Source organism: Glycine max, chromosome 12 (assembly GCF_000004515.6).
Source record: "Glycine max cultivar Williams 82 chromosome 12, Glycine_max_v4.0, whole genome shotgun sequence".
In the NCBI taxonomy this organism is placed as follows: domain Eukaryota; kingdom Viridiplantae; phylum Streptophyta; class Magnoliopsida; order Fabales; family Fabaceae; genus Glycine; species Glycine max.
This window is the reverse complement of record NC_038248.2, coordinates 30576129-30597019: the sequence shown is the minus strand read 5'-3', so window position 1 is coordinate 30597019 and position 20891 is coordinate 30576129.

The following is a 20891-nucleotide window of genomic DNA, read 5'->3' as shown; positions in this document are numbered from 1 at the left end:
CCGTAATAACTCCGGGGAAGGTCTTCCAACCCCTTTTCCCAAAGTGGTATGATCCTAACGCAACTTGCAAGTACCATGGGAATACCCCGGGGCATTCCATCGAAAAATTATTGGCCCTTAAATACAAGGTCCAACATTTGATAGATGCTGGATGGCTGACATTCCAAGAGGATCGGCCCAACATGAAAACCAACCCGCTCGCCAATCATGGAGGGGGGGCAGTTAACGCCATTGGATCAGATAGGCCACGCAGGTCTAAACCTTTAAAGGACGTGGCAACCCCTAGGAGGTTTATCTTTGAGGCCTTACAAAAGGGAGGTGTGATTCCCCATGGTGGGCATAAAGAGGACTCTTGTTTTTTGCATCCCGGCGAGCTACATAGCATGGAAACATGTTTGGCAGTAGAGGAATTGTTGCAGCGAATGATAGATCAAGGCCGACTGGAAGTCGGTGATGAGGGAGGAGAAGAGCAACATATATGTATGCAGTCCGTGGATGAGAGAAGTTTTGGAAGGCCTAAACCTTTGGTGATATATTTCACCAAGGGCGCAGCTTCGCAAAAACCCTGACACCCCTCGGCACCTAAGCCTGTCCCTTTCCCATACCAAAATAGCCACGCAATCCCATGGAGGTACACACCTCCGAACAAAGAGGAAGAAGAAACCACCGACATCAGCTCGTTGTCGGCCAAAGTAACCAATATCACGGGGCTGAGTGGTGTGACCCGCAGCGGTCATGTATTTGTGCCCCCCGGCCTACCAATTCAGTCCACGAATGTCAAGGGGAAGGCAAAGGTAGGGGAAGAACAAGATGATAAAATGCTCCTCACTCCGAATGAGGATATTCCAGCGAAAGGTCTTCCGGAGAAAAGGGATGGTTATGGCAAGAAGGAGGTGTCACTAGAGGAGGCCAGCAAGTTTCTCCGCATAATTCAGTAGAGCGAGTTCAAGGTTATTGAGCAGCTCAACAAAACCTCGGCCAGGGTCTCGCTGTTGGAATTACTCATGAGCTCGGAACCTCATCGGGCTTTGCTAGTAAAGGTTTTGAACGAGGCCCACGTGGCCCAAGATATCTCTGTGGAGGGCTTCGGAGGGCTCGTCAATAATATCACTGCCAACAACTATCACGGCTTCGACGAAGAAGAAATCCCTGCCAAGGGAAGAGGGCATAACAAGGCTTTGCACGTATCTGTCAAGTGTATAGACCACGTTGTAGCCAAGGTGCTCATCGATAATGGTTTCAGCTTAAACGTGATGCCCAAAAGCACTTTGGAGAAATTACCGTTTGATGCTTCCTATCTAAAGCCAAGTTCCATGGTAGTTCGTGCCTTCGACGGCACCCCCCTTACAGCTGCCTGTTGGGACGCCCATGGATCCATTCAGTGGGAGTCGTTCCCTCTACACTTCATCAGAAATTGAAGTTCGTAGTGGAAAGGCATTTGGTCATCGTATCAAGAGAGGAAGACATCTTGGTGAGTTGTCCATCCTCTATGCCATATATGGAGGCCGCAGAGGAGTCGTTAGAAACCATTTTCCAGTCTTTCGAGGTGGTAAGCATTTCCTCCGTGGACTCCTTCTTTGGGCAACCTTGCCTGTTAGATACGACAGTAATGGTGGCCCGGGTAATGTTGGGGAATGGCTACGAGCCCGAAATGGGTTTAGGCAAGGACAACGGCGGCATATCTAGCCTGATAAGTGCCAAAGGAAATCGTGGGAAGTTTGGGTTAGGCTACAAACCCACACAGGCAGATATAAGGAAAAGCATCGCGGGAAGGAAAAACGGAGGTCAAGGCTCACGATTAAGACAAGAAGACGAAGGAAGCCCACTCTGCCACATAAGTAGGAGCTTTATAAGCATGGGTCTAGGGGACGAAGGCCAAGTCGTTGCAATATGCGAAGATGATGCTCCGAGTGGTTCAGATTTGGTACCACCATGCCCTCCTGATTTCCAACTAGGAAATTGGCGAGTGGAGGAGCGCCCAGGCATTTATGCGACAAGCATAATGTAAACCTTTTACGGCTTTAAAAAAATCTACAATTGGGCCTAGGATTTAGAGTTTCCTTTTGTTAAGGCTTTGTGTCTTTTGCTCCTGAATCTATAATATAAAGATCTTTCTTTCATCTGTTCCTGCGTCTCTACCCATTCTCATCCATTTGCATGTTATTTCTTTATGTTTAAAACGCCAGATCCGACGACGAGTCCCTTGAAGGTACTAATACTTAGGACCCGCCCATCGACTTCGAGAAAGAAATGAATCAAACAGAAGACGAAGAGGACGAGGATGTGGGACTTTCCCCGGAGTTGGAAAGGATAGTCACCCAGGAGGACCAAGAAATGGGGCCTCATCAAGAAGAGACAGAACTAGTAGACTTGGGAACTGGTAGTGGAAAAAGGGAAGTAAAGATAGGAACGGGTATGACCACGCCCATCCGTGAAGAATTAACAACCCTGCTAAGAGATTACCAAGACATCTTTGCTTGGTCCTACCAAGATATGCCCGGTTTGAGTTCTGACATTGTACAACACCGATTACCCCTAAATCCCGAGTGTCCCCCGGTAAAGCAGAAACTGAGAAGGATGAAGCCCGAGACATCCTTGAAGATAAAAGAAGAGGTAAAGAAACAATTTGACGCTGGGTTTTTGGCTGTCGCTCGGTACCCGGAATGGGTTGCCAACATTGTACCAGTCCCTAAGAAGGATGGGAAGGTGCGGATGTGTGTGGATTATCGGGACCTGAATTGGGCCAGTCCCAAAGACAATTTTCCTTTACCGCACATCGATATTCTTGTAGATAATACGACCAATTTCGCTTTATTTTCCTTCATGGATGGGTTCTCCGGTTACAATCAGATAAAAATGGCGCCTGAGGATATGGAAAAGACTACCTTCATCACCCTGTGAGGGACGTTCTGTTACAAGGTGATGTCCTTCGGACTCAAGAATGTCGGGGCAACTTATCAACGGGCCATGGTAGCTTTATCCATGATATGATGCACCGAGAGATCGAGGTCTATGTGGACGACATAATTGCCAAATCTAAATCCGAGGAGGAACACCTCGTCAACCTACGGAAGTTGTTTGAAAGGTGTCATACCCTAATTTCGTCCGGGGATTATTATTTGATGACATGCAATCTTTGGTTAGCCGCTTTGAGATACTTGGGGTCCTTTGTTGCACAATAAATGAAGTCCCGAGACGTGTCAGAAATCAAAAGGAAGCAGGCTTGCGCGATCCATGAAATTCGGTAATGTGGCGGAAATTGAAAAGAGGTGTTTTTGCGCAATCCGTGAGTTTCCGTAACTTTACGAAATTCGTAAAGTTTCGTAACGTTACGGAAAAAGAATTACCAAAAAAAGGTAAAGGGGTGTATTTAGTAAAATGGGGGGTGCAAATAGTAATTTTTGAATATGGGCCCTTCTAGTGGTTTCTAGGCAATTTCTCGCTTAAGGTTGAAGCAACCTAGCTCGCCTGGGTGAGCTAGGTGGCCACCACACCCCCCGTTTTGTTGAAAAATGGGATTCCGGGGCTTTCGGGACACCCGTAATGCTTCCGTAAAATTCCCATAATCCTAAATAAGTATAATTAACTTAATACGGGTGAGAGGGAAGAGAAAAAAAGAAGAAAATCAAGTCATATATGCTTCCGTAAGGGTTCTGTAACTTTTCCGTAAATTACGAAAGGAGGGGGTGAACTTATCAAAATTGGGGGGGTGCAAATAGCAATTTCGAAATTTTGAATTGGGCCTTCCAGAATGTTTTTTTGGAGCTGGGTTGCGCCTGGGCAAGCTGAGCTCACCTGAGCGACCTGGGCGGCAACCTCCTCCCCCTTTTTCCTATAAATAGGCTGAAGGGGGTTGTTCTAAGGATCTCGGATGCCCCTGCTGAGGTATTTCAGCTATTTTTGGTGAAAAAAATTGTTTCCGTAAAGAAAATCCAAGCCAAGGTGCTTCCGTAACGCTTCCGAGAGGTTTCCGTAAGCAAATCCGTGAAGGTTTTCCTCCGTTATTCACCGTTCTTCATCTGTTCTTCGTTCTTCAACGGGTAAGTTTCCAAATCAAGCTTTTCAATTCATTCTATGTACCCGTGGTGGTCCACATTTTGTTTCATGTATTTTTATTCTCGTTTTCATTCGCTTTTTATACTCCCTTTTGACGTGCTTAAGCCATTTATTTAAGTCATTTCTCGCCTAATCTAAAAATAAAATAAATTTCCACCGATCGTTTGAATTGTATCATCCGTTAATTTCGGTTAAAATGAATTCCGACCGTTCGGTCGTGCCGTAACCACGTTGGAAATAAAAAAAAGAGGTAAAATAATAATATAATAATCAAAAAATGCCCTTTTAGTAAAATAAAGCGAAAAATCAATCGGACGTTTTCTCTTTGGGATTTCTCATTCTTAATTGAATTGACTAATAACTAAAGTGAAATTAAGGCAAAAATCAACTCGCCTAGTCAAGCTCGTCCACAAAAATAGGGTTTTGAAAGTTTATCATTTCAGTTTCTTACCAAGTAAAATGGATCATTTTTAAGGTCCAACGCCTTAAAATGATCACCTTTCAAGTAAAAAGAATCACTTGATTCACGCATAAGGAAGAACTACGTAGGTCTGATTTCCTCTTTGATGGAGGGTACGTAGGAGCAAGAGCCCCGCTTTTGTCGACCTCAAAAAATAAAAAGAAATAAAAGTTAAGGTAACACAATTTCCACAAATCTAAAAAATAGGCTGTTGTCCTTTGAGACAAACGTGAGAGGTGCTAATACCTTCCTCAAGCGTAAATACAACTCCCAAACTTAGAATTTTCATTTTGACCGGTTTCCTTCGGTTTTTCCGACGTTTTCCACAAATAAACGTTGGTGGCGACTCCGCGCATCTTTCCTCCTTTGGAAAGCGCACCCATGAGCCTCGCCCTCGCTCGCCCGCGAAGGGCACGTTGCGACAGTTGGCGACTCCACTGGGGACTTTTTGTGAGTTGGGCCTATTCTAAGGAATTGTGGATTTGTGAAACTTCGTGTGTGCATTTGTTGAACTGTGTAAAATGTAAATAATTGTTGTATATTTTGCATTCTTTACACTGCATTCTAAGCACCCACGGGTTTGAGTAAAAAAGAAAGAGCCCTACACCCGGGTTCATGGGAATTTAAGGAGTGGAGGTGAATCTATCATCATGCTAGGTCTCCAACTTGCTTGATAATAGTGAAACCTCGTCTAGAGCTTTCTCTCTTTATAATGTGTTGTCGCTGGTATTCCATACCGCCACAATATTATTATCTTGAGTGATAATACCTCTAGAGAACGGCCGTGTGAGTTACAAATTGTTGGGAAGTAATTATTAGAGACCCCTAGATATTGTCCTATAGGTTCCCAAATAGGGGCAAAGAGCAAACACGCTCCTGTGCCATTCTTTCTCATGTATTTTTGGTTTATAGTTTTTGCTAGTAATGTTTGGTTTCTTTAGAGTAATACGCAAACTTTTTTAATGCTACGTTGAGGCGCCATCATGCCCAAAACGTAGCATTAAAATTGGGTCTCTGCGGTCTCGTATGTATGAATTACCCTTTTTTCTTGTTTTCTTTCCGTTTCATACATACGCATTGCATCATTCATGTCGGAGTCTTGATCCACCCCTTTTTTAGATAAATGATGGGGACAAATCAAAACGGCAAAAGGTTTTATCAAGTCAAGGTTAAAAGTCTAGATGTCACTAGCCTCAAGGAATTAGGACGATTGATGGGACCTCTCCAAAGGCAAGCCTTCCGCAAAGTGTACGGGAAGATTCTAGATTTGGCCGCAACGGAGGTATTTACGGAAGCTGTCGTATCCCTCGCCCAATATTATGACCAGCCGTTGAGGTGTTTCACAATTGGGGATTTCCAAATGGTACCAACTATTGAAGAGCTTGAGGAAATATTAGGATGCCCTCTTGGGGGGAGAAAACCGTATCTTTTCTCCGGCTTTCTTCCTTCCTTGAGCAAGATTGCGGCTGTGGTTGGTGATTCAGCAAAGGAGTTGGATCGCACGAAGCAAACTCGGAATGACATAGTGGGCTTGCCTCAGAATACTTGGAAGGTAAGGCAAGGGATATGGCGAGCCAAGAGAAGTGGGGCCCGTTTGCAGATATTTTAGCTTTGCTGATTTTTGGGGTTGTCCTCTCCCCGAACGTCGATGGTTTGGTAGACTTAGCCGCCATTGATGCTTTCCTCGCATATCACCATAGCAAGGAAAGTCCAGTGGTGGCTATCTTGGTAGATTTGTTTGAAACCTTTGACCGGAGGTGTGAGAAAAACAGTGCACGGATTGTCTGTTGTTTACCCGCTCTCTATGTGTGGTTGATTTAACACCTATTCCAACAACACACGAGACACCCGTGTCCGCTTCAAAGCTATCGCTCATGCGCTGAAAAAGGAAGAGTCGATTGGGACCAACATTTGGCTGGGATAGGGGGCAGCGCGATCAATTGGTTTCCTCGTTGGAAGGAAGGCAAGGAAGGAGTTCTCTTCTCGTGTGGGGACTACCCTAATATTCCATTGATAGGGACTAGGGGGTGTATTAATTATAATCCCGCACTCGCCATAAGACAACTAGGGTACCCCATGAGGGGAGCGCCAACCGAAGAAAGTCTTTCGCCTTTCCTTGTGAGGAATCTAGGCGCACAAAGTCTCAAGGCGATACAAAGAGTCCACAAGGCGTGGAGAAGTCCGTTGAGGAAAGACAAGGAGCTTAGGGGCATTCGTAATGGCGTCATCGGAGGTTATCATGGATGGCTAAGAATTCACACGCGGGGGTTAGATTGGCTCTCCAAGTTGAAAGTTATCAATGAGGAGGACTTCGAAGCTCCGGAGGAAGATGAAGAAGTCCGAGCTCTAAAATTAGAGTTAGGGAAGGCAAGACTCGCCAAGGAGAAGTTCAAATCAGCTGCTACACACATCCGGAAGGAGTGCACCGAGTTACAAGAGGAAAACGCGGCCACTGCAAAAGCCCTTGAACAAGAAACCAAAAGGGCCCGCAAGGAGGAATATGGCCGAGAGAAATTCCGAGGAGCATTGTAGGGTAGCAACAATGAGCTCAAGCTCCGAAGAGAGGAGAGAGATCGGTCACGGGTGCATGGCATGATCTTAAAAGAGGAGTTAGTTGCTTGCGCGAGGTCCAAAAGGGGTTTGGCTCAACACTTGGAAGCCACGGAGCAAAGCATGCTAGCTATCATAGGGCAATACAAGGAAGAGTTGAACCAGTCTGTGGCCCATGAACAAAAGCTAGTGGAGGATTTTGCACAAGTGTACGCCGAAAAAGAAGCAAGAGGGAGGGTGATTGATGCATTGCATCAAGAAGCGACTATGTGGATGGATAAGTTCGCCTTGACCTTGAATGGAAGTCAAGACCTCCCGCGTCTATTAGCCAAAGCAAAAGCCATGGCCGAAGTGTGTACGGCCACCGAGTAGATTCATGGGCTAATCAATTACTATCAACACATCATTGATTTGATGGCCCATATAATTAGGAATCGTTAGGTTCTCTTGTAACACCTTTGTATAGTCTTGGCTAGATGAAAGCTTTGTTCTTTATATAAAATGAGAAGTTCTGGACTCATTACGTTATCTAAAAACCTTGGGGTGGATCCAAGTGCTCCGATCATCCATTTGCATACTCAAGTTTTGGTGGCATACTCACCGTTGTTTATTTCTTTAGGAATTTCATCATAACTAAGAAAACACCAAGGCACCCCTATAACACTCGATCCAGAAAAATGGATAATGAAGAGGGCGTGCAGGAACAGATGAAGGCCGATATATCGGCCTTAAAAGATCAAATGGCTTCCATCTCGGAGGTCATGTTAAAACTCCAGAAAACCATAGAGGACAAAGCCACGGCAACCGCCTCCAGTACGGTTAGGGAAGCGGAGCCGGTGCTGCAACCCGCTTTAAATTCGGGCCGAGACAGAAACGCGGCCGTGTTTGGTCGAAGGTATAGTCCGCAAGCTTATCCTTATGGCTTGCCTCCGGACTTCACTCCCCGTGCCACTCCGGAAGATTTAAGCCAAGCCCCTACTTTTGAGGGGCAACTCCCGCCTTATGACGACTATCCCAGGCAAGACGATGAGGAAGGAGATACCCATCTCGGCCCCCTGCTCCACCTCAAAGATCCGTCCCCACATGAACTACCCCAACCGGACATAGTCCGCCATATCCCGGCCTCACCCACACCCGTAAAAGAATCTGTTCCCTTCGCGGAAGATAAGGGAAAGATTGAGGCGCTCGAAGAGAGGTTAAGAGCAGTCGAGGGCCTTGGCAATTACCCATTCTCGGATTTAGCGGATTTATGTCTCGTGCCCAATATCGTCATTCCTCCCAAGTTCAAAGTACCGGACTTTGATAAGTACAAAGGGACGACATGTCCGAAGGGGCATCTTCGGATGTATTGCCGAAAGATGGGGGCGTATTCTATGGACGAGAAATTGTTGGTCCATTTCTTTCAAGACAGCTTGGCCGGAGCAACTATAGCATGGTATACCAATCTGGAAGCTTCCCAGATCCAATCATGGAAGGACTTGGCAACTGCCTTCATTAGGCAGTACCAGTACAATACGGACATGGCTCCCGATCGGAACCAGCTTCATAGTATGACTAAGCGAGAGCACGAGTCCATTAAGGAATATGCCCAAAGATGGAGAGATCTCGCAGCCCAAGTCGTACTGCCCATGAAGGAAAGGGAGATGATCACAATTATGGTAGATACGTTACCCACGTTGTACTATGAAAAGCTGATAAGCTACATGCCAGCTAACTTTGCGGATCTCGTCTTTGCCGGAGAAAGGATTGAATCTGGATTACGGAAAGGCAAGTTCGAATATGCTTCCAACAACAACAGAAGAGCCCCAGTAGTGGGCACGAGGAAAAAAGAAGGAGACGCCCACGCAGTCACCACCGCCCCGACGTGGATGAAAGCACCCCAAAATATCCAAAGCTCATACCAGCCCAATCCCCCAAATTTTTTAATTCGAGCCGGGAATTCTCTCCCGACTCAAGTAAAAGGACCACCCGCAGCAGAAAGAGCGTCGGCCCAACGCACAGCTCCAGCCGCTCCCTGGCCAACTAATAATACAGCCCCTGGCGCAAGCTATAATTATGCACAGCACCCGCCCCCGAAAGATAGCTTCTCCCTTATTCCCATGGCATACTCCGAGTTATGGCCTTCATTATTGGAGAATCATTTGGTGGTGGCCATACCCGGGAGGGTCTTCCAGCCACCCTACCCCAAGTGGTACGACCCGGGTGCCAAGTGTGTGTACCATAGTGGAGCTCCCGGACACAATATTGACTCCTGTATCCCGTTCAAGTATAAAGTGCAGCACCTGATTAGTGCCGGCTGGCTAGCGTTTCAGGAGCAAGCCCCAAATGTTAAAACCAACCCGCTAGCTAGTCATGGAGGGGCTAGCGTGAATGCCGTCGAAGAGGACGGGCCATCGCGGGCAAAGAGGTTAGGAGAGGTGGTTACTTCTAGACGCTTCATCTATCAATCACTGCAAGCGGCATGCATGGTCTCCCGAGGTGGAGACGAAAGGGATGAATGTTTGTTTCACCTTGGGGAGTCGCATGACATGGAAACCTGTCCCGCGGTGGAAGAATTGCTTCAGCGGCTCATGGATTGAGGGCAGCTTGAAGTGTCCATAGGAGGGAGGGAAGAACCACAAATTTGCATGCAGTTGGAAGAGAAGAAGGTTCCTCTAACCCCCAAGGCCCTAGTGATATGTTTTACTAGGAAAGGGACCAGCTCCACACCCATATACCCCCGGACAACACCCAAGCCAACACCATTTGCATATCAAAGTAATAAGGCCGTTCCGTGGAAGTATACCCCTCCCGCGTCGAGCGAAAAAGTTGCAACCAAAGTTGACTCCCTATCAGCTAAGGTAACCAACATCACCGGCCTCAGTGGCGTAACCCGCAGTGGTCGGGTGTTCGCTTCCCCTCACCCGGCGGAATTGCCCTCTAAAGGGAAAGCGCCCATGGTCCAAGAGCCCACAGATGTAGCCACCCCCTCGAAAGAAGTAGATCCTCCAGTGGTAAGAGGGGCCGAAAAGAAAGAGGGATTTCAAGGAAAAACAATGACTTTGGAAGAGGCCCATGAGTTCCTCCGCCTCATCCAACAAAGCGAGTTTAAGGTAGTCGAGCAACTGAATAAAACTCCAGCAAGGATCTCTCTGCTTGAACTACTCATAAACTCCGAGCCTCATCGTGCGCTGCTGATGAAGGTCCTTAACGATGCCCATGTAGCACATGATATCTCAGTGGAGGGTTTCGAAGGTATCGTTAATCATATAACCACCAACAATTATATCGCGTTTACGAAAGAAGAGATTCCCGTTGAGGGGAGAGGACACAACAAGGCTCTACATGTGTCGGTGAGATGTATGGACTATGTTGTCGCAAAGGTACTTATCGACAATGGATCAAGCTTAAATGTAATGCCGAAGACCACTTTGGAAAATCTTCCTTTTAGTGCGTCACGTTTAAAACCAAGCTCGATGGTAGTGCGAGCCTTTGATGGTACTCGGCGGGAAGTGATGGGGGAAATCGACATTCCCATTCAGATAGGCCCCCACACTTGCAACGTGGTGTTTCAAGTAATGGATATAAATCCCGCCTATAGCTGCCTCTTGGGAAGACCGTGGATTCATGCCCTGGGAGTGGTCCCTTCAATGCTTCACCAGAAATTGAAGTTCGCAGTGGGTGGACTTTTAGTGATAGTGTGGGGTGAAGAGGACATGTTAGTGAGCTGCCCCTCCTCCGCACCATACGTAGAAGCGGTGGAAGAATCATTGGAAATGGCTTTCCAATCCTTTGAAGTGGTGAGCTGCGCCTCTGTGGAACCAAGTTCGTCGCTACCTTCTCTCTCCAAAGCGGCCATAATGGTGGCGCGCGTTATGCTCAGGAACGGATTTGAGCCTGGAATGGGTCTAGGCAAGGACTGCCTCGGGAATGCCGACGTGGTCGATATCAAGGGAAATCCATACAAGTATGGATTAGGGTATGAACCCGGGATGCCGGGGAGGAGGAACGTGCCGTCAAGATTTCGGGCAGATAGGGTATGGCCCGGCCATATTAGCCAGTGTTTCACCAGCGCTGGAATGGTGTCCGAGGAGGAGGTGGCAGCAATAGAAGAGGAATTCCCTCAAGACCCACCATGTTTTGTGCAACCATTCCACCCCGATTCCCAAGTGGGGAACTGGCGCGTGATAAGCCAGTCAGAAGTCTATACCGCTGATTCAATGTAATTAGAGCCTATAGATTTCCTCTCTCTTTTGTTTTGTGAAACCTACCTTATTAAATAAACAAAGAGATCTTGTTTCATCTGTTCTTGCGGTCCCACCTTTTCTCATATCATTTTGCATGTTTTTGTTTCTTTTGTCTTGTTTGGTATAGATATGAGGGTCGATTCTTTGAGGATCCTAACAACGGGGGTTTGACAATCGATTTCGATCGAGATATAAGCCAAACGATGAACGAGGAAGAGGAAGAGGACGTCCTGTCACCAGAGTTGGAGAGGTTCGTCGCTCAAGAAGAACGTGAAATGAAGCCTCACCAAGAAGAAACCGAATTGGTAAACTTGGGGACCACGGAGGAAAAGAAAGAAGTAAAGGTAGGAACCGGTATGACCGCGCCTATCCGTCAAGGCTTGATAACCCTTCTTCAAGAGTATCAAGATGTCTTTGCGTGGTCATATCAAGACATGCCCGGTCTGGATTCCGACATTGTGCAGCATAAGTTGCCTTTGAATCTTGGGTCTTCCCCGGTTAAGCAAAAGTTACGAAGAATGAAACCCGAGATGTCCTTAAAAATTAAAGAAGAAGTAAGGAAGCAGTTTGATGCAGGTTTCTTAGCTGTGGCGCGGTACCCGGAGTGGGTGGCCAACATTGTCCCAGTCCCGAAAAAGGACGGCAAGGTTCGAATGTGTGTAGACTACTGGGACTTGAACCGAGCCAGTCCTAAAGACAATTTTCCCCTACCACACATTGATATATTGGTAGATAATACAGCCAAATTCGCCCTTTTCTCATTTATGGATGGTTTCTCGGGGTATAATCAAATAAAGATGGCACCCGAAGATGTAGAGAAGAAAACTTTCGTCACCCTATGGGGGACATTCTGCTATAAAGTGATGGCCTTCGGGCTGAAAAATGCTGGGGCAACCTATCAGCGTGTGTCATACCCTAATTTCGTCCGGGGACCTTTGCTTGATGACATGCGACCATTCTTTGGTCCTTGTGAGGTGCTTGGCACCCATCATTAGGCAATTTATGAAATTCCAGGACATGCCGAAAAACCAAAAAAAATGTTGATGCACAATCCGTAAGTTTCCGTGACACATCGGAAATCAAATGGAAGCATCGTTGCATAATTAAGTGAGGTTCCGTAACATTCCGTAAGTCAAAAAGGGGATGATTATGTAATCCGCAAGGTTCCGTAACATTACGGAAAGAAAACAAGTATCGTTACGAAATTCGTAAGTTTCCGTAACTTTACGAAAAAAGAATCACCAAAAAACAGCAGAGGGGGTGTACTTAGTAAAAATGGGGGTGCAAATAGCACCGAGGCCCACTTGGGCCCTCCAGAAGATTCCTCCAGAAGGCGGTTGCTTCTGGAGGAAGCAACCCTGCTCGCCTGGGCGAGCTGGGCGGCAACCACCTCCCCTATTTTGCTATAAATAGGGGAGGAAATGAAGAAGGAAGGGGTCCAGCCCCTTAGGCGCTTCTCTCTCTTTCGAATTTGCTTGGAAAAATTGTTTCCGTGAAGAAAATCTAAGCCGAGGCGCTTCCGAAACGTTTCCGTAACGTTTTCCGTGAGGAATCTCGCAAAGGTTTCAACCGTTCTTCGACGTTCTTCATTCGTTCTTCATCGTTCTTCGATCTTCAACGGGTAAGTACCTCGAACCAAGCTTTTCGATTCATTCTATGTACCCGTAGTGGTCCACATTGTGTTTCGTGCATTTTTATTCTCGTTTTGTTTACTTTTTATACCCCCTGTTGACGTGCTTAAGCCATTTTACTTAAGTCGTTTCTCGCTTAACTTAAAAATAAAATAAATTTCCACCGAACGTTTGAATTGTATTATCCATTAACTTCGGTTAAAATAAATTCCGACCGTTCGGTCATGCCGTAACCACGTTGGAAATCAAAAAAAGAGGTAAAAAATAATATAATAATAAAAAAGATATCTTTTTAGTAAAATAAAGCGGAAAATCAATCGGACGTTTTCTCTTTGGGATTTCTCATTCTTAATCGAATTGATTAATAACTAAAGTGAAGCTAAGGCTAAAATCAACTCGCCTAGTCAAGCTCGTCCACAAAAATAGGCTTTTGAAGTTTGTCATTTCAATTCCTCACTAAGTAATATGGATCATTTTTAAGGTCCAACGCCTTAAAATGATCACCACTTAAGTAAAAAAGAATCACTTGATAAGAAAGAACTACGTAGGTCTGATTTTCTCATCCCAAATTGAGGAATACGTAGGAGCAAAGGGAAACACCCTTGTCGACCACAAAAAAGGAAAAAATATAAAAAGGGTATAAAGGATATAAGAACATCAAAGGGAACATAGAAATCAAAGTCATGTTTGCACATTCGATTAAAGGCTGCCGTCCCTTGGGACGGGCGTGTGGGGTGCTAATACCTTCCCCGTGCGTAAATACAACTCCCGAACCTTTCACTAAAAAGTTCGTAGATCTCGTCTTTTCCGGTTTTTCCGGCGTTTTCCTCAAATAAACGTTGGTGGCGACTCCGCGCGTATTCCTTTCGTGGAACACGCATCCCGCGAGTCACGCGTCGCCCTCCCGCCGAAGGGTAGGTTGCGACAGTTGGCGACTCCACTGGGGAGTGTTTCTAGAGAGTTAGGCCATTTAAATCTTGTGCATGACATGATTGCCAAGTCTCGGACTGAGGACGAACACCTTGTCAATCTGCGTAAGCTGTTTGGAAGGTTGCGGAAATACCAATTAAAACTAAACCCAACCAAATGCACCTTTGGGGTGAAGTCGGGGAAGCTGCTAGGATTTATCGTAAGTCAGAAAGGGATAGAGATAGATCCCGAGAAAGTAAAAGCCATCCTTGAAATGCCAGAACCACGCACGGAGAAGTAGGTTCGGGGGTTTTTAGGCAGGTTGAATTATATCGCGAGATTTATCTCGCAGCTCACCCCTACCTGTGAGCCCATTTTTAAGCTGTTACGAAAGAACCAGGCGGTCCTATGGAACAGTGACTGCCAAGAGGCATTCGAGAAGATCAAACAGAGTCTCACGAATCCCCCGGTGCTCATGCAACCTGTAACAGGAAGACCTCTTTTCCTATACATGACCGTGTTGGACGAGTCTATGGGGTGCGTGTTGGGTCAGCATGATGATTCTGGGAAAAAGGAGCAAGCCATCTACTATCTGAGCAAGAAGTTTACCGCATGTAAGATGAATTACTCAATGCTGGAAAGGACGTGTTGTGCTCTGGTATGGGCATCACATCGGCTTAGGCAGTATATGCTCAGCCATACCACGTGGCTTATTTCCAAAATTGATCCTGTGAAGTACATCTTTGAAAAATCGGCCCTCACGGGACGAATCGCTAGGTGGCAGGTACTATTATCTGAATTCGATATCGTTTACGTCACCCAAAAAGCGGTAAAGGGAAGTGCCTTAGCAGATTATTTGGCCTAGCAACCCCTCCAGGATTATCGGCCGATGCACCCCGAGTTCCCAGATGAAGATATCATGGCCCTGTTTGAAGAGAAGTGGATGCACGAGGACATAGACAAATGGATTGTTTGCTTCGATGGGGCGTCAAATGCTTTGGGCCACGGAGTAGGGGCAGTCCTCGTATCCCCGGATGATCAGTGTATTCCTTTCAAGGCTAGGCTAGGTTTTGATTGTACCAACAATATGGCTGAGTACGAAGCATGCGCCCTCGGGGTTCAGGCGGCCATTGATTTTGATGTGAAACTACTCAAGGTGTATGGAGACTCAGCTTTGGTGATACGCCAGTTAAAAGGAGAATGGGAAACTAGGGATCTGAAGTTGATACCCTATCAAACTCACATCTTGAGGTTAGCCAAGTACTTTGACGACATTTTCTTCCACCACATACCTCGGGAAGAGAATCAAATGGCTGATGCATTAGCCACCCTGGCATCCATGTTTCAACTTGCCCCACACGGGGATCTGCCATACATCGAATTCAAATCTCAAGGCAGGCCGGCATATTGTTATGCAATAGAGGAAGAGCGGGATGAGAAACCGTGGTATTTCGACATCAAGCAGTATGTCGAGAACAAAGAATACCCACCAGGGATATCTGACAATGACAAAAGGACGTTGAGGAGATTGGTTATTGGCTTCTTTGTAAGTGGTACCATCCTGTACAAACGAAACCACGACATGACCCTCCTACGATGCATAGATGCCAAAGAGGCGAACTTCATGATTGAGGAGATCCACGAGGGTTCCTTTGGGACACATGCCAATGGGCATTCTATGGCCAGAAAAATCCTTAGGGCCGGTAATTACTGGCTCACCGTGGAGAGTGATTATTGTGCCCATGTAAGGAAATGCCATAAATGTCAGGCATACGCGGACAATGTCAATGTTCCGCCACATCCTCTGAATGTTATGTCCGCCCCTTGGCCTTTTTCCATGTGGGGAATAGACGTCATTGGGGCCATCGAACCCAAAGCGTCGAATGGTCACCGCTTCATTCTTGTGGCGATAGATTACTTCACCAAATGGGTCGAAGCAGCTTCTTATACTAATGTCACAAGGAATGTGGTAGTTAGATTCATAAAGAAGGAGTTGATTTGTCGATACGGACTCCCCAGGAAGATCATTACTGACAATGGCACCAATCTGAACAATAAGATGATGCAGGAGATGTGCGAAGACTTCAAGATCCAGCATCATAACTCTACCCCTTATCGGCCAAAGATGAATGGAGTTGTAGAGGCTGCAAATAAGAATATTAAGAAGATTGTTCAAAAGATGACAGTGTCATACAAAGATTGGCATGAGATGTTGCCTTTCGCCCTGCACGGATATAGAACCTCGGTACGAACTTCTACTGGGGCAACATCGTATTCCTTAGTTTATGGGATGGAAGCAGTACTCCCGTTTGAGGTGGAAGTTCCTTCTCAGAGGATAATGGCAGAGTCAGGCCTAGAAGAATCAGAATGGGCTCAAGCACGCTACAACCAACTCAACCTCATTGAAGGTAAGCGTTTGACAGCCATGAGCCATGGGCGTCTATATCAACGAAGAGTAAAGAACGCATTCGACAAGAAGGTACGTCCGCGCAAGTTCAACGAGGGGGACCTCGTGCTGAAAAAGATGTCCCACGCTGTTAAGGATAGTCGAGGCAAGTGGGCCCCGAATTATGAAGGACCTTTCGTGGTGAAAAGAGCTTTTTCTGGGGGTGCTCTGATACTCACCGACATGGATGGCGAGGAGCTGCCCTCGCCCGTGAACTCCGATGTAGATAAAAAAGAAAGAAGTGTTGTAAATAAAATGTCTGCGTATATAAAGAAAAAGGAAAATGTGCATAGAAGGGTTTTTATAAAAAAAGATACGTGTAGAGAAATTCTTGTGTGTGTGAACAACGAGTGTATATAAAGAAACTTTTGTATGAACCATAGGTGTGCGTTGGAGAAAAATGAAAAAGATCTTTGAATGTAAATAGGGTTTGACCATGTGACGTAAAGAGAGAGAGTTCCAATGCGTATACAGAAAAAGTTTGTCATGTATAAGAGTGTAGATATACAAAGAAAGATTTCTTCATAGAGGACCATAGGTGTATAATTTTGTGAATATATAAAAATGAAACAAAAAGGAAAAAGAAAGAAAGACCGCAAAGGTCAACATGTTATAGTTCAAGAAGTATAAATCATTCGTAAAGAGCAAACGTATCTTCTGGAAACAAGGGACTGATGCTAAGAGTTAATTTTCCGGAATAACCGAGATAAGAATGCATGAATTCATTGAACTGATGAAAGAAAATAATTGGGAAATGTTGGGTCTTTTGTGTAAATTCCCAACCGTAGTATCACAATGCCATTAATGGGATGCTTGAGGGCCCACCTGGCTGTAGCCATGACTAATTCTACACGTTGTTTTCAAATCATCATTGTCACGCGTGCCTTATGGAATAATGCGGAAGTTCAGCCCGAAATCGACACCTTGACAACCAAATTGGTTTCGCCCCAGATATCAAGATTGGGTTCCCCCGATAAAAGACCTCATTGAAACACAACCTTAGACCTTTTTGAACCTTGGCCTGTAAAAAAGGGAATCCTCATTCTTTCCCCCGAAGCAAAGGACAGCGGAATCTCCTCAAGGGAGAGCAAATAGAATGCTAAAACCGGATATCCCAAAGAAAGGGATGGGGAAGGAAAAGTGAAAAGAAAGAAAAGGAGGAAATGGAAAGAAAGAAAAAAGGAAAAAAGAGATGAAAATAAAGAAAAGAACAGAAGAAAGGAAAGAAGGATTCCCGATCAAAGATCAAAAAGAAGTGAAAAGGGAAAAGAAGCAATTCTCGATCAATGAAAGAAAGAGGACAAAAATTCTTCAAGCCAGATTGCCACTCAAAATCATTCTCGACTGGCAATATCCCATCCCACATGAACAAAGAGGAAAAGACCGAAACACCCAGCTTCCTCTCCAAAAACACTAACCTCGAGAGAATCCTATTGGTCCGTGATCGTACGTTTGATCTTTGATTCGATAGGAAGTCATGTGCAAAATAAAGTCATGGTGCAGTTATGGTTTGGGAATAGGATAAAACACTTGCCTGTGTGAGTTTCATACACTATGAGTGATTTATTTTCAGCTTAGCCCGATGTTTCCCCTGCATGTTCATTTAAAAGCTAAAAGTTGACATCCTGCCCTTCATTCTCGGTTACAAGGAAGATTACCCTTGGCACAAGTATATTGTTTCTCTAAGATGTGGTGCTCTCACGAATGATTTATTTTTCTTTGCAAAAAGCATGTTTTCCTTTTAGGTGGAAAAACCCGATGGACCGTTCGGTCCTGCCAACCTTTTTCGGAGCCCCGTGAATTGCGTTTTCGTTCATGTGTCCTCCACCCTCGAGTTTGGAGCCATGCGTAGTGATTGCTTAGTGCAATTCTCCATTCTCAACCTTTTTTCGGAGCCCCATGAATTGTGTTTTCGTTCATGTGTCCTCCACCTTCGAGTTTGGAGCTATGCGTAGTGATTGCTTAGTGCAATTCTCCATTCTCAATCTTTTCGGAGCCCCATGAATTGCGTTTTCGTTCATGCGTCCTCCACCTTCGAGTTTGGAGTCATGCGTAGTGATTGCTTAGTGCAATTCTCCATTCTCAATCCTTTTTCGGAGCCCATGAATTGCGTTTTCGTTCATGTGTCTTCCACCCACGAGTTTGGAGTCATGCGTAGTGATTGCTTAGTGCAATTCTCCATTCTCAATCTTTTTTCGGAGCCCCATGAATTGCATTTTCGTTCATGTGTCCTCCACCTTCGAGTTTGGAGCCATGCGTAGTGATTGCTTGGTGAAATTCTCCATTCTCAATCTTTTCGGAGCCCCATGAATTGCGTTTTCGTTCATGCGTCCTCCACCTTCGAGTTTGGAGCTATGCGTAGTGATTGCTTAGTGCAATTCTCCATTCTCAATCTTTTCGGAGCCCCATGAATTGCGTTTTCGTTCATGCGTCCTCCACCTTCGAGTTTGGAGCTATGCATAGTGATTGCTTAGTGCAATTCTCCATTCTCAATCCTTTTTCGGAGCCCATGAATTGCGTTTTCGTTCATGTGGTCCTCCACCCACGAGTTTGGAGCCATGCCGTAGTGATTGCTTAGTGCAATTCTCCATTCTCAACCCTTTTTCGGAGCCCCATGAATTGCGTTTTCGTTCATGCGTCCTCCACCCACGAGTTTGGAGCCATGCGTAGTGATTGCTTAGTGCAATTCTCCATTCTCAACCCTTTTTCGGAGCTCCATGAATTGCGTTTTCGTTCATGCATCCTCCACCCAAAGAGTTTAGAGCTATGCTTCATGATTGACTAGTGAGGACCCTCTAGTGCAATCCTCCATTCTCCAGAGTTTTTCATCGTCAAGGGCGGATCCTCTTGACTGGGAAATGTGATCTTTGTTATGTTCCCGATTGTTTCTTTTTACCAAATGTGTATATGTATATTATATTTGTTGTTGTTTGTATTGTGTTGTGCAGAAAAGAAAAAAAGAAGGAGTAGAGACGAGAGTCGTCATGGACTAATCACGGAAAGGGCAAGACGGACGAAATCAGTGTCTTATCTTTGCTTTCCTCTTATCTCCGATAAAAGGTAAGTAAAGAGGGGCAACTGTCATACCCTAATTTCGTCCGGGGATTATTATTTGATGACATGCAATCTTTGGTTAGCCGCTTTGAGATACTTGGCGTCCTTTGTTGCACAATAAATGAAGTCCCGAGACGTGTCAGAAATCAAAAGGAAGCAGGCTTGCACGATCCGTGAAATTTTGAAATGTGGCTGTCATACCCTAATTTCGTCCGGGAACCTTTGCTCGATGACGTGCGACCATTCTTTGGTCCTCGTGAGGTGCTTGGCACCCATCATTAGGCAATTTGTGAAATTTCAGGACATGCCGGAAAACCAAAAAAATATTGATGCACAATCCGTAAGTTTCCGTGACACACCGGAAATCAAAAGGAAGCGTCGTTGCATAATTAAGTGAGGTTCCGTAACATTCCGTAAGTCAAAAAGGGGATGATTATGTAATCCGCAAGGTTCCGTAACAATTACGGAAAGAAAACAAGTATCGTTACGAAATTCGTAAGTTTCCGTAACTTTACGAAAAAAGAATCACCAAAAAACAGCAGAGGGGGTGAACTTAGTAAAAATGGGGGTGCAAATAGCACCCAGGCCCATTTGGGCCCTCCAGAAGGTTCCTCCAGAAGGCGGTTGCTTCTGGAGGAAGCAACCCTGCTCGCCTGGGCGAGCTGAGCTCGCCTGGGCGAGCTGGGCGGCAAGCATCTCCCCTATTTTGCTATAAATAGGGGAGAAAATGAAGAAGAAAAGGATCCCAGCCCTTTAGGCACTTCTCTCTCTTTGGAATTTGCTTGGAAAAATTGTTTCCGTGAAGAAAATCTAAGCCGAGGCGCTTCCGAAACGTTTCCGTAACGTTTTCAGTGAGGAATCTCGCAAAGGTTTGAACCGTTCTTCGACGTTCTTCATTCGTTCTTCATCGTTCTTCGATCTTCAACGGGTAAGTACCTCGAACCAAGCTTTTCGATTCATTCTATGCACCCGTAGTGGTCCACATTGTGTTTCGTGCATTTTGATTCTCATTTTGTTTACTCTTTATACCCCCTGTTGACGTGCTTAAGCCATTTTACTTAAGTCATTTCTCGCTTAACTTAAAAATAAAATAAATTTTCACCGAACATTTGAATTGCATTATCCGTTAACTTCGGTTAAAATAAATTTCGACCGTTCGGTCATGCCGTAACCACGTTGGAAATCAAAAAGAAGTAAAAAAATAATATAAATAATCAAAAAAACATCTTTTAGTAAAATAAAGCGGAAAATCAATCGGACGTTTTCTCTTTGGGATTGCTCATTCTTAATCGAATTGATTAATAACTAAAGTGAAACTAAAGGCTAAGATCAATTCGCCTAGTCAAGCTCGTCCATAAAAATAGGCTTTTGAAGTTTGTCGTTTCATTTCCTCACTAAGTAAAATGGATCATTTTTAAGGTCCAACGCCTTAAAATGATCACCTCTTAAAATAAAAAAGAAACACTTTGTTCCGAAAGAACTACGTAGGTCTGAGTTCCTCCTTGAGGATACGTAGGAGCAAAAGTCCCGCTTTTGTCGACCACCCCAAAAGATCGTAA